Source organism: Schistocerca americana, chromosome 2 (assembly GCF_021461395.2).
Source record: "Schistocerca americana isolate TAMUIC-IGC-003095 chromosome 2, iqSchAmer2.1, whole genome shotgun sequence".
In the NCBI taxonomy this organism is placed as follows: domain Eukaryota; kingdom Metazoa; phylum Arthropoda; class Insecta; order Orthoptera; family Acrididae; genus Schistocerca; species Schistocerca americana.
The window spans coordinates 1,122,506,252-1,122,517,760 of NC_060120.1; the positions used below are offsets into that span (position 1 = coordinate 1,122,506,252).

The 11,509-nt window shown below is 42.1% G+C and overlaps 1 protein-coding gene across 1 annotated transcript in view; it reads right to left on the minus strand.

The window, feature by feature from the left end:
• LOC124596536 (F-box/LRR-repeat protein fbxl-1-like) overlaps positions 1-10,845 on the minus strand; it is a 108,336-nt gene extending 97,491 nt beyond the window's left edge. The window contains exon 1 of the mRNA XM_047135711.1: positions 10,832-10,845. The gene's annotated coding sequence lies outside the window, so the exon portion shown is untranslated. The remainder of the gene's footprint in view (positions 1-10,831) is intronic.
• Between the last annotated feature and the right edge of the window lie 664 nt (positions 10,846-11,509).

An 11,509-nucleotide genomic window follows, 5' to 3' on the forward strand; every position in this document is an offset into this window, starting at 1 on the left:
TTACAGGGCTAGTACAGGTGGTGGTAGGAGGGTGCAAGTCTTACAGTGAAGACAACCACAGGGGTAGGAGAAATAGCATAGGGAGAGAGGTGCAGAAGGAGAATGAGGTCTGAAAGGATATTGCAGAGATTGCGAGGGTGGCAGGCAAAATGTCAGACAGAATGAACCCCATTTCAGGGCACAATTTAGGGAAGTCAAAGCCTTGTCAGAGTAGTTAACTGCATTTAATTGGGACAAACTGACAAAAAGAAGGGACAGGTTGTTAAGACATTCTGAGGCATCAAGGAATGGAGGAAAGTGTGGTGAATGGGTAAAAGTTATACAGAAGACCAAACTTGAATACAATGAGCAAATTCAAATGTACAAGGGTAATCCCAAAAGTAAGGTCTCCTATTTTTTTTGTAAGTACATAAACCTGTTTATTTCTACAATCGTTTACATCAGTTTACAGCTTGAACATTTAGCTATTTTTCGACATAATCACCATTTCTGTCAATGCATTTTTGTAGACGCTATGGCAGTTTTTGTATGCCCACATCATACCAGCTCGCCACCGTGCTGTTCAGAAAGTTATGAACCTCTCCTTTCACCTTGTGGTCAGAGCTGGGACCACAGTTAGCACTGACAGGTACTGTGAGACTCTGAAAAAACTTGAATGGGCAATTCAGAACCAGAGAAGAGGAATGTCAAGCAAGGGCGTACACATTCTCCGTGACAATGCTCGCCCACACGTTGCTCGGCAAACCTTTGCTCTCCTGCAACAGTTTCAGTGGAACATAATCACCCACCCACCCTGTGGTCCTGACTTGGCGGCCAGTGACTATCAACTGTTCCCTAGGTTAAAAGAACATTTGGCCAAAAAGTGATTCAGCTCCAATGGTGAGGTGTAAGAAGAGGTTCATAATTTTCTGAAAAGCATGGCAGTGAGCTGGTATGATGTGGGCATACAAAAACTGCCACAGCGTCTACAAAAATGCATCGTCAGAAATGGTGATTATGTTGAAAAATAGCTAAATGTTCAAGCTGTAAACTGATGTAAACCACTGTAGAAATAAACAGGTCTATGTACTTATAAAAAAAATAGGAGACCTTACTTTTGGGATTACCCTCGTATGTAGGTTTTTGTGTTTATATAAATGTGAAGAGACTTCTACCTCCACATCTACACTCCACAAAACACCGTGAGGTTCATGGCAGAGGGTACATTCCAGTGTACCAGTTATTAGGGTTTCTTCCTGTTCCATTCACATATGGAATGCGGGAAGAATGATTGTTTGAGGGCCTCTGTGCATGCAGTAATTAGTCTAATTTTATCTTCACCATCCCTATGTGAGCGATACATAAGGGGTTGTAGTCTCTTGCTAGAGTAATCATTTAAAGCCAGTTCTTGAACTTTGTTAGTAGACTTTCTCGGGATAATTTACGCCTGCCTTAGAGAGTCCGTTAAGTTTTTTCAGTATCTCTGTGACACTCTGCCACTGACCAAACAAACCTGTGACCAGTCATTGCTGTTCTTCTCTCTATTCATTCAATATCCTCTGTTAGTCCTATTTGGTATGGGTCCCACACCCTTGAGGAATATTCTAGAATCAGTCACACAAGTGACTTGTAAGCGATCTCCTTTTTAGACTGATTGCACTTCCCCCACTATTCTACCAATAACCCATGAGCTCACAGGAAGAAATTATCAAAATCCTACGGAGCAACATTCACACTTTAAAAGCAAAACTATCAGTGCAGAAGCAAAAAACATTGGGACCTGAAAGGGGAAGAAAATGTTTTTGTGAAATAGCTGTGGCAATTGACGAAAATAACATCAAAAACACGCGGACTATTACATCTGTTCAAAACAATGCACCTGCAACACCTACAGAAGAAACTAGCACAGAAATCACAAAAACTCCAATTTAATGTAAATGGACAAGTGTAACATGCAGAAAAAAGGACTCAAAGCAACCCAGTAATGTAAAACAGAACGAAAACAGTGATTTCCTTGTTATGGGCAATTCTCTGCTCAAAAATGTGGCAGTGCCAAATTCCACAATAGACATTCGCCCAGGTTTCAAGACCCATCAACTGAAGAAACGTTTTAACAACATATATAACTCGAAGGATGGTTCAGCAGAGGCATCTCGGAAGAATTACAAGGGGATATTCATCCACGTAGGTACAAATTCCCTTACAAGAAACACTGAAGAGGAAATTGTAAACAAAACAAAAAATTTAATTTGATCTGACAGATACGTCTACAAGACGTTTAGAATGGTAGTGAGTGGTATTGTCTACAGAAGATCTGTGAGTGATAGTTAAATAGCGAGAATAAATAGTGATATAAATGAAAGCTGTAATGATATGGGAGCCGTGTATGTAAATCCTAATAAGTTCTTAAGCAATAAATGCTTGGGTAAAGATGGTCTTCATTTTAACAGATTAGGATCAAAAATTCACAGCAAATTGTTCACTGATACTTGTAAAATTCTGAATAAAGGGGGAAACTTATAAGGAATGATGGGGATGAGAAACAGTGTTTGGTAACAAAAATGACAAAACCGAAATGATACCCAAGAAAGAAAATACTGCTTGAAACCATAAATAAGAAAGAATGTTCCTACGTAATGCACTTGAATATAAATGGTCTAAGTGCTGACTTTCAAAACAAAAGTCATTAAATGGACGAATTACAAATTATTCTTTTGCAGTATAAAAATATCAAAGTTATTTGCCTCAATGAACATTGGCTTACATGTGACAATATCAAAATTCTTAACAAAATCGAAAATTTTGAAGTAGCAAACAGCTTTTGTAGATGTGAGAAATCATGTGGAAGCTCTTGCATACTTACACATTCTGAAATAAAATATGCAATAAGAAATAATTTTAATCATTTGAATGAAGACAGTATATTTGAGAGCTGCTGTATCGAGTTAAGGGACCTAAATATCATAGTAGTTTCTATTTACAGAGTATCAGAGAAAGCTGCAATTGAAACTTTTCTGTCCAAGTTTCAGTGCCTCCTTGAAAATCTAAAAAAAGAAAAAGAAAAAAGGTTGTAACAGCTGCTGACTTCAACAATAATATCCTAGGTGAAAGCAATGATGTGTCCAAATTCACTGACAGTAAAAACTTTTGGCTTCAAAGTAAACTTTAAGCAAGCCACTAGGGTAAATGCACAGTCAGCCATTTGTATTGATAATATCCTAACCAACTGTGTATTTGAAGATGTCCATAAATTTTGCTTAGATCTAAGGAACTCTGACCACTCTGCATTATTCATTGAATTACCAAAAATTAACACAGAAATTCCATGCAACAGAAGCTCTATGAAAAGTAACTCCAATGAAAAAAATTAATTGTATTTAGAAATAAGTTAAGAGAGGTTGAATGGCTTTATGACAACTGTATTTCAAGTAGTAGTAACTTTGACAAATATTTAAGCAGTTTTCTTGGGGTGTTTAATGAAACTTTTCCACATCTACATCTACATACATACTCTGCAATGCACCATATGGTGCGTGGCGGAGGGTACCTCGCACCACAACTATCATCTTCTCTCACTGTTCCAGTCCCAAACAAAACGAGGGAAAAATGACTGTCGATATGCCTCTGTACGAGCCGTAATCTCTCTTATCTTAACTTTGTGGTCTTTCCGCGAAATGTAAGTTGGTGGCAGTAAAATTGTACTGCAGTCAGCCTCAAATGCTGGTTCTCTAAATTTCCTCAGTAGCGATTCACGAAAAGAATGCCTCCTTTCCTCCAGAGACTCTCACCCGAGTTCCTGAAGCATTTTCATAACACTCGTGTGATGATCAAACCTACCAGTAACAAATCTAGCAGCCCGCCTCTGAATTGCTTCTATGTCCTCCCTCAATCTGACCTGATAGGGATCCAAAACGCTCGAGCAGTACTCAAGAATAGGTCATATTAGTGTTTTATAAGCGGTCTCCTTTACAGATGAACCATATCTTCAAAAAATTCTACCAATGAACCGAAGATGACTATACGCCTTCCCCACAACTGCCATTACATGCTTGTCCCACTTCATATCGCTCTGCAACGTTACGCCCAAATATTTAATCGATGTGACTGTGTCAAGCACTACACTACGAATGGAGTATTCAAACATTACAGAATTCTTTTTCCTATTCATCTTCATTAATTTACATGTATCTATATTTAGAGTTAGCTGCCATTCTTTACACCAATCACAAATCCTGTCCAAGTCATCTTGTATCCTCCTACAGTCACTCAACGACGACACCTTCCCGTACACTACAGCATTGCTATGCACCGTATCCAAAAGATCATTTATGTAGATAGAAAACAACCAGCGGACCTACCACACTTCCCTGGGGCACTCCAGATGATACCCTCACCTCCGATGAACACTCACCATCGAGGACAACGTACTGGGTTTTATTACTTAAGAAGTCTTCGAGCCACTCACATATTTGGGAACCAATCCAATACGCTCGTCCTTTAGTTAGGAGTCTGCAGTGGGGCAGCGAGTCAAACACTTTCCGGAAGTCAAGGAATATGGCATCCGTCTGATACCCTTCATCCATGGTTCGCACTTAGAACCACATGTAACAAAATCACTGGTAAAGTTAAATGGATAACTCTGGGTATAAAAATTTCTAGTGTTAGGAAGAGGCAATGAAATGAGATATAATAAAAACAGGTATTTTACTGAATATGTATGACATTATAAAGCTACGTTCGAAAAAATTGTGAAAGCAGCCAAACAAATTGCAAACAATAAGTTCATTTCACAACATTAAAGTGAAACAAAGGTAGTGTAGCCTGTTGTCAAATCAGAGTTACGTGTTAGAATTAATAGAAATGGAATATCTAGGATTAAAGTAAATGATAGCCTTATTGTAAACCCAGCTCAAATATCGGAGTGTTTAAATGAATTCTTCATAAGTATGACAAAGTCAGATGTTGATACAGTAGAGTATCAGAGCAAAGTAAACCCCTTTGGACTCCAGCAAAGAGCTGAGTATCTCACAGATTTTAAATCCCCCTGCGGGTCCGGGGATTAGAATAGGCCCGCGGTATTCCTGCCTGTCGTAAGAGGTGACTAAAAGGAGTCCATCCCCCTCACGGGGGTCGTTAGCACCTGCGTCCGGAGACGGACGGTTCCATGACCTATCATCGTGGTCTTTTTGGTTTTTCACTTCTCGTTTCTTCCTTCCTTTTGTTGGTTCCTTTCTTTGCTCTTCTCCACCTCACTGTTTTCCTTACTCTTTCCCTTGACTTCTCCTTGCCTTCTCATTGCCTTTTTCTCCTTGCCTTCTCATTGCCTTTTTCTCCTTGCCTTCTCATTGCCTTTTTCTCCTTGCCTTCTCATTGCCTTTTTCTCCTTGCCTTCTCATTGCCTTTTTCTCCTTGCCTTCTCATTGCCTTCTTCTCCTTGCCTTCTCATTGCCTTCTTCTCCTTGCTTTCTCATTGCCTTCATCTCCTTGCCTTCTCTGGTCTCCGCCTCGGCGTTTGAGACAGTCTGTCCTCTTTCTCCCTCTCTCTCTCTTCTTTTTCCTCTTCTTCCTTCCTCCCTGTGCGTGTCTGAAGGCCGACCCACGCGTTCGCACGCGTAGCCGGTGACGGGGTAACGCGTAAGTCCCCGCCCTGGGTAGACATGTAAGGCACGCGCGTACCCCCTGGTAAAGGCCAGGCCCGGGGAGGGGTGATTGCCTGAGCTGATACCTTCTGACCATGCCGATTGGTCCCTCCGTCTGTTTCTCGGGAGGTGTGAGTTGAGGTGTAAACATTCACCTAAGGCGGGAGTGCCCTCTGAGAGGGTCCCCACAAGGAAGGAGCGCGCCATCGGAGACGCTGGCAATCATGGGGGATTCCTCTGCAATGGATTCTACTCCATCTCTTTCGACTTCGACCCAAAAACGGAAACGTGACCAGCCAACAGTGACAAAAGTACTACCGCCTGCCCCACAGTTCCTCGTAGTTTCTCGATCTGAGGACGGAAAGGATTTTTCCTCTGTCAACCCTTTCGTTATTCAGTAGGGCGTAAATACCATAGCCGGATCTGTCAAATCTTGTACCAGGTTGCGTAACGGCACCTTATTACTAGAAACTGAGAGTGCCTTTCAGGCACAAAAACTGCTTCGGGCCACCCTCCTGTACACGTTCCCTGTCCGGGTGGAGGCCCACCGAACTTTGAATTCGTCTCGTGGTGTAGTCTATACTAGCTCCCTCGATGGATTGACTGACGAGGAGCTTCAATCATTCCTCACTGAGCAGGGCGTGACGGCTGTCCATAGGGTCATGAAAAAGGTCAACAATGACCTTGTACCGACCCGGACAATTTTCTTGACCTTCGATAGTGTTAAGCTGCCATCGCGCATCAAGGCGGGCTACGAGGTTATTTCTGTTCGCCCCTATGTCCCGACACCTACGCGCTGCTACCAGTGTCAGCGTTTCAATCACACTCGACAGTCTTGTTCCAATGCGGCTAAATGTGTCACTTGTGGCAGGGATGCCCATGAGGGTGACTGTCCACCTCCGTCTCCTCGTTGCGTGAACTGTCAGGGTGACCATGCCGCATCCTCCCGCGACTGTCCTGTGTATAAGGAAGAACGCTGTATCCAGGAAATTCGAGTCAAAGAGAAAGTGTCCACCTCGGCTGCTCGCAAGCTATTGGCTAGTAGGAAGCCCACGCTGCTCCCAGCGGGGAAATACAGTACTGTCCTCGCCTCTCCTCGGGCTACCCGGGAGGTAGCAACCCAGACATGCGATCTGACCTTCAGCACCACGGTCGTCCGTTCGGCCAGTGCTAAGATCGCGCGGTCGACGTCTCCTCTTCCTCCCATCACCCCACAGACACGAGCACCTTCCTCAGCTTCTGCTAAGACGAAGACATCGAAGTCAGATGCACGGGCCTTCAAGAAGGAACCATCCCGTGCAGACTTCCTCCGTACCTCGACCTCCCAGCCTTCGACCGGTACTTCCACTACACGTCCTTCCAAAAAGGCGCATAGGAAGCACAGTTCTCCTTCTCCGCCACGGCGCATTTCTTCTCCTGCGCCACCCAGCGGTTGCCGCCCCAGGCCGTCATCCGTTTCGCCTGGCCGCACCGCTGGTAGCCGTACATCTGGCCGTTCACTGGCGGAGGAAGCTCCCCCTCCCGGCCATCCTCCCGAGATGGCCGATGACCCTATAGACCCAATGGACGATGACTGTCCGCCTACTGATAGCGGCGGCAGTGCTCGCTCGAAGCCAGGCCCTAAGCGGCCTTCGAGGTGACCACTTCTCTCATCTTCCTTTTCTTACGATGGCACTTATTCACTGGAATATTCGCAGCATTCGCTCCAACCGAGAGGACTTGAAGTTGCTGCTCCGCTTGCACCTGGCCATGTCGGTATCCCCGGGAACGAAGCTGCAGATGCCGCGGCCAAGGCTGCGGTCCTCCAGCCTCGGACAGCTTCTTGTTGCGTCCCTTCGTCCGATTTTAGCAGGGTGATTTGTCGGCGCATCTTATCTCTGTGGCATGCCGATTGGGCTGCACTTACCGACAACAAGCTTCGGGCCTTAAAACCTCTTCCCGTGGCTTGGACGTCCTCCTCACGCCCTTCTCGGCGGGAGGAGGTCGTTTTAGCCCGGTTAAGAATTGGACACTGCCGGTTCAGCCATCGCCATCTGCTGACGGCTGCGCCGGCGCCGTTCTGCCCATGTGGGCACTTGCTGACGGTTAGACACATTTTAATGTCCTGTCCAGATCTTAACACACTGCGCCTCGATCTTAACCTGCCAAATACTTTCGATGCCATTTTAGCGGATGACCCACGAGCAGCTGCTCGTGTTCTTCGTTTTATCAATTTGACAAACCTCGCTAAGGACATTTGATGATGCTGTTTTTTAATCCTATGCCTGTCAGTCTGTCTTTTATCGTGTTTTCCCTTTTAGTTGTTGTGGTCAACTTGTGCCTCGCGGTGCATTCTTAGAGTAGTCAGGGCGCTAATGACCTTTGAATTGTGCGCCCTAAAACCACAAAAAACAAAAAAAACAAAAAAAACAAAAAAAAAACAGATTTTAAAAAAGTCTCAATAAAGCATGTGGAAAATATTATACTATCATTAAAAATATTCAGTTGGGTGGGATGGGATACCGACTAAAGTGATAAAAGCAGTGTATCACATAATAGCATCTCCACTAACTAAAATAATTAAGCAATATTTTGAACAGGGATGCTTTCCTGATGTGTTGAAGTATGCTGAAGCCACACCTCTGTTCGAGAAAGGGTCGAGGGAAGAAATGGGAAACTATTGTCCTATTTCTATTCTTCCAATCTTATTGAAAGTGTTTAAGAAAGTAGTTGCAAATCAGATGCAAAATTTTATTGTAAAAAATGATATTATTATAAATAATCAATTTGGATTCCAACCAGGAAAAAACACCCTGGATGCAATAAATAACTTTACTGAAAAGATATGCAAAGCACTGGACCAGAGGAGTAAAGTTGCTGGTATTTTCTGTGATCTTACTAAAACTTTCGACTCTGTAAAACATCCCTTGCACATCTATAAATTAGATAAATATGGAATTACGGGCAATATTCTCAAATGGCTTACATTTTACCTGCAGAACAGAAAACAAAGGGTAACTGTCACTTCAAATGTGGTGAGTTATTTTCCGAAGTGGAATACTGTATCAGTGCCTCAAGGCTCCATTTTGGGGCCAATCTTGTTCCTATTCTATGTAAATGACTTCTCCACAAATATCAATTCCCCATCACTTCTGTTTGCAGACAATACTTCTGTTTTAATTGAAGATGGCGATGCAGAAAAAATTCCAAGCCTCATTGTGAGCACACTGGATACTCTAGAAAACTGGTTCCAGTTAAATGGGTTGAAACTGAACATTGCAAAAACCCATATGGTACATTTCCAAACCAAACACTTAAAATGCACAGAGCTTAAAATAACACACAATAATCAACTTACGAAGAAGTTGACACTGTCAAATTCCAAGGACTAAATGTGGACAAGAACTTGAACTGGAACACACATATTGACTCCTTATCAAATAAACTAAGCAGTTTTGCATTTGCAGTGCAGATACTTGCAAATTCTACTGACATGTCTACACGAAAAATAGCTTACAGTAGTTATTTTGAATCTGTCATTAGGTATGGTATAATTTATTTTTAATATTTCTCATATACTGAAACTTCAGAAAAAGAATATCAGATACATGTGTACCACACAGAAAACAGAATCTTGTCACCCATTATTTCGACAACTGCAAATCCTAACTCTACCCTCCATATACATTTATGAAATTATTATCTTTCTACACAGCAGGCAAAAATTATTTGAGGAAAATCATTTTAACCACACATACAACACAACAAATAAAAATAATTTTATGCTCCCTAAACACAAATTGAAATAATATGAACATGCTCCACAGTATATGAGGATGACAACATATAATAAATTAATGGGCAAAAATATATTTAATGTTAAGCCAGAGATCCTAAAAATAATGCTACATCAGATTCTGGGAGAGAAATGCTACTGTGACTGGATAGAAGGATTTTTAGAGGATGACATGATAATTTGAGTTTGGGCAATTTAGTGTTACATTTTTAGATACTATTTTTATTACTGTTGTCATTATTATCTCTGCCTTTTGTGCATATAAAACAAAATTGTATTATTATTATGATTCTGTATGTAAAGATCAGCTTTCTATGTTTACAGTAAATTTTACCCAACTTTTGATGTCTATCCTGTACCTGGATCAAATGGTTATGTATGTTATGAAACTAATAAACCACAATTCTATCAACTGCTTTACCTATCACTGAAGCTATGTCAGCATTCCATTTTATATCCCTACAAAGTGTTACACTCAGGTATTTTTACGAGTTGGCCAATTCCGACAGTGACTTACTGATATTATAGTCATAGCATACTACATTTTTCGTTTTGTGAAGTGCACAATTTTACATATCTGAATATTTAGAGCAAGTTCCCAGTCTCTGCACCACACTGAAATCTTATCAAGATCTGATTGAATATTTATGTAGCTTTTATCAGACAGTACTTCATTACAGATAACTGCATCATCTTCAAAAAGGCTGATTTTTACTATTAATATTATCTGCAAGGACATTAATGTAGAGCATCAAGAGCAAGGGTCCCAACACACTTCCCTGGGCAGACCCGAAGTTACTTCTACATCTGATGAAGCCTCTCCGTCTAAAATAACATGTTGTGTGCTACCTACCAAAAAGTCCTCAATCCATTCACAAATTTCACTCGATACCCCATACGATCATCCTTTTGGCAATAAGTGTAGGTGTGGTACAAGTCAAATGCATTGTGGAAACTGAGAAATACTGCACCTACCTGGTTGCCTCGATCCAAAGTTTTCAGTATGTCACGTGAGAAAAGTGCGAGTTGCGTTTCTCATGATCAGTGTGTTGAAATCTGTGCTAGCTGGCATCGAGGATGTCATTCCGTTCAAGATACCTCACTTTCGAGGGATCTACGATAGATTACAGTTAAAAGAGGGGCTAACTCAGCTGCAAAATCAGTATAGAATCTGACAGCGATTTCATCGGACCCTGGAGCTTTGTTTAATTTTGGCAATTGCAGCTGTTTCTCAACATCACTGACACCAATAATATTTCATTCACATTTTCAGCGGTATGAGGATTAAACTGTGGCAATCCTCCTCTGTTTTCCTTTGTAAAGGAACATTTGAAAACGGAGTTAAGCACAGGATAGGTTAGCAACCGAGCTACCTGAAGCCACTCTTTGGACTGATGACTCTATCAGCAACAACAGAACATTAACAATAACTGCTTACCTTCCTCTGATGATATACTCTTTGCTACGCCAGAGCACCGGGTCGTGTGCCAATCTCTTCCATCACACACACACATTTTGCAAGATGTCTATAAGCTCATTAAAACTGAAGAATGAAAATACATCTAGTATTATTTCATCTGGGAGATCATCAATATTCTTCCCCTGACCATCTCCTGCAACCATTCTCAGAGCTGTCCTACTACTGTCGAAGGTGAGCTCCGGCACAGCGGCGTGTATCGGACCGGCAGTCTCTCTCCGACTCGCCGCGGCAGCCTCCGGTAATGCGGTCGGTCTGCAGCCTCGCCGTGCCACGTGGCCGGTGCGAACCTCTGCTCCGTCTCTGCAGCCGCAGTGGTGTGTCGCCACCTGTCAGCGGCGACTGCTTCCGGCTGCTGAAACAAAAATTTTCTACTCTGCCTGATCACAAATTTCTCATTAGCACCATTATTTCTGACTGATGAGTAATCACTCCAGTTGATAAAAAGTTCTACATTTTACTCGAGGACTGGTTTTGGGTTTATACTGAACTCATTTTGTAATGGAACCAGAAAATTGTGCTACGTTGAAGGGAAGTCATATGATTTTGAGTTTGCTTCAATGTAGCGCAATTTTCAAACTTGATTTTACTTCACCACAATACAGTTTTCAGATTCTACTAGAAAATTGTTTCAATGTA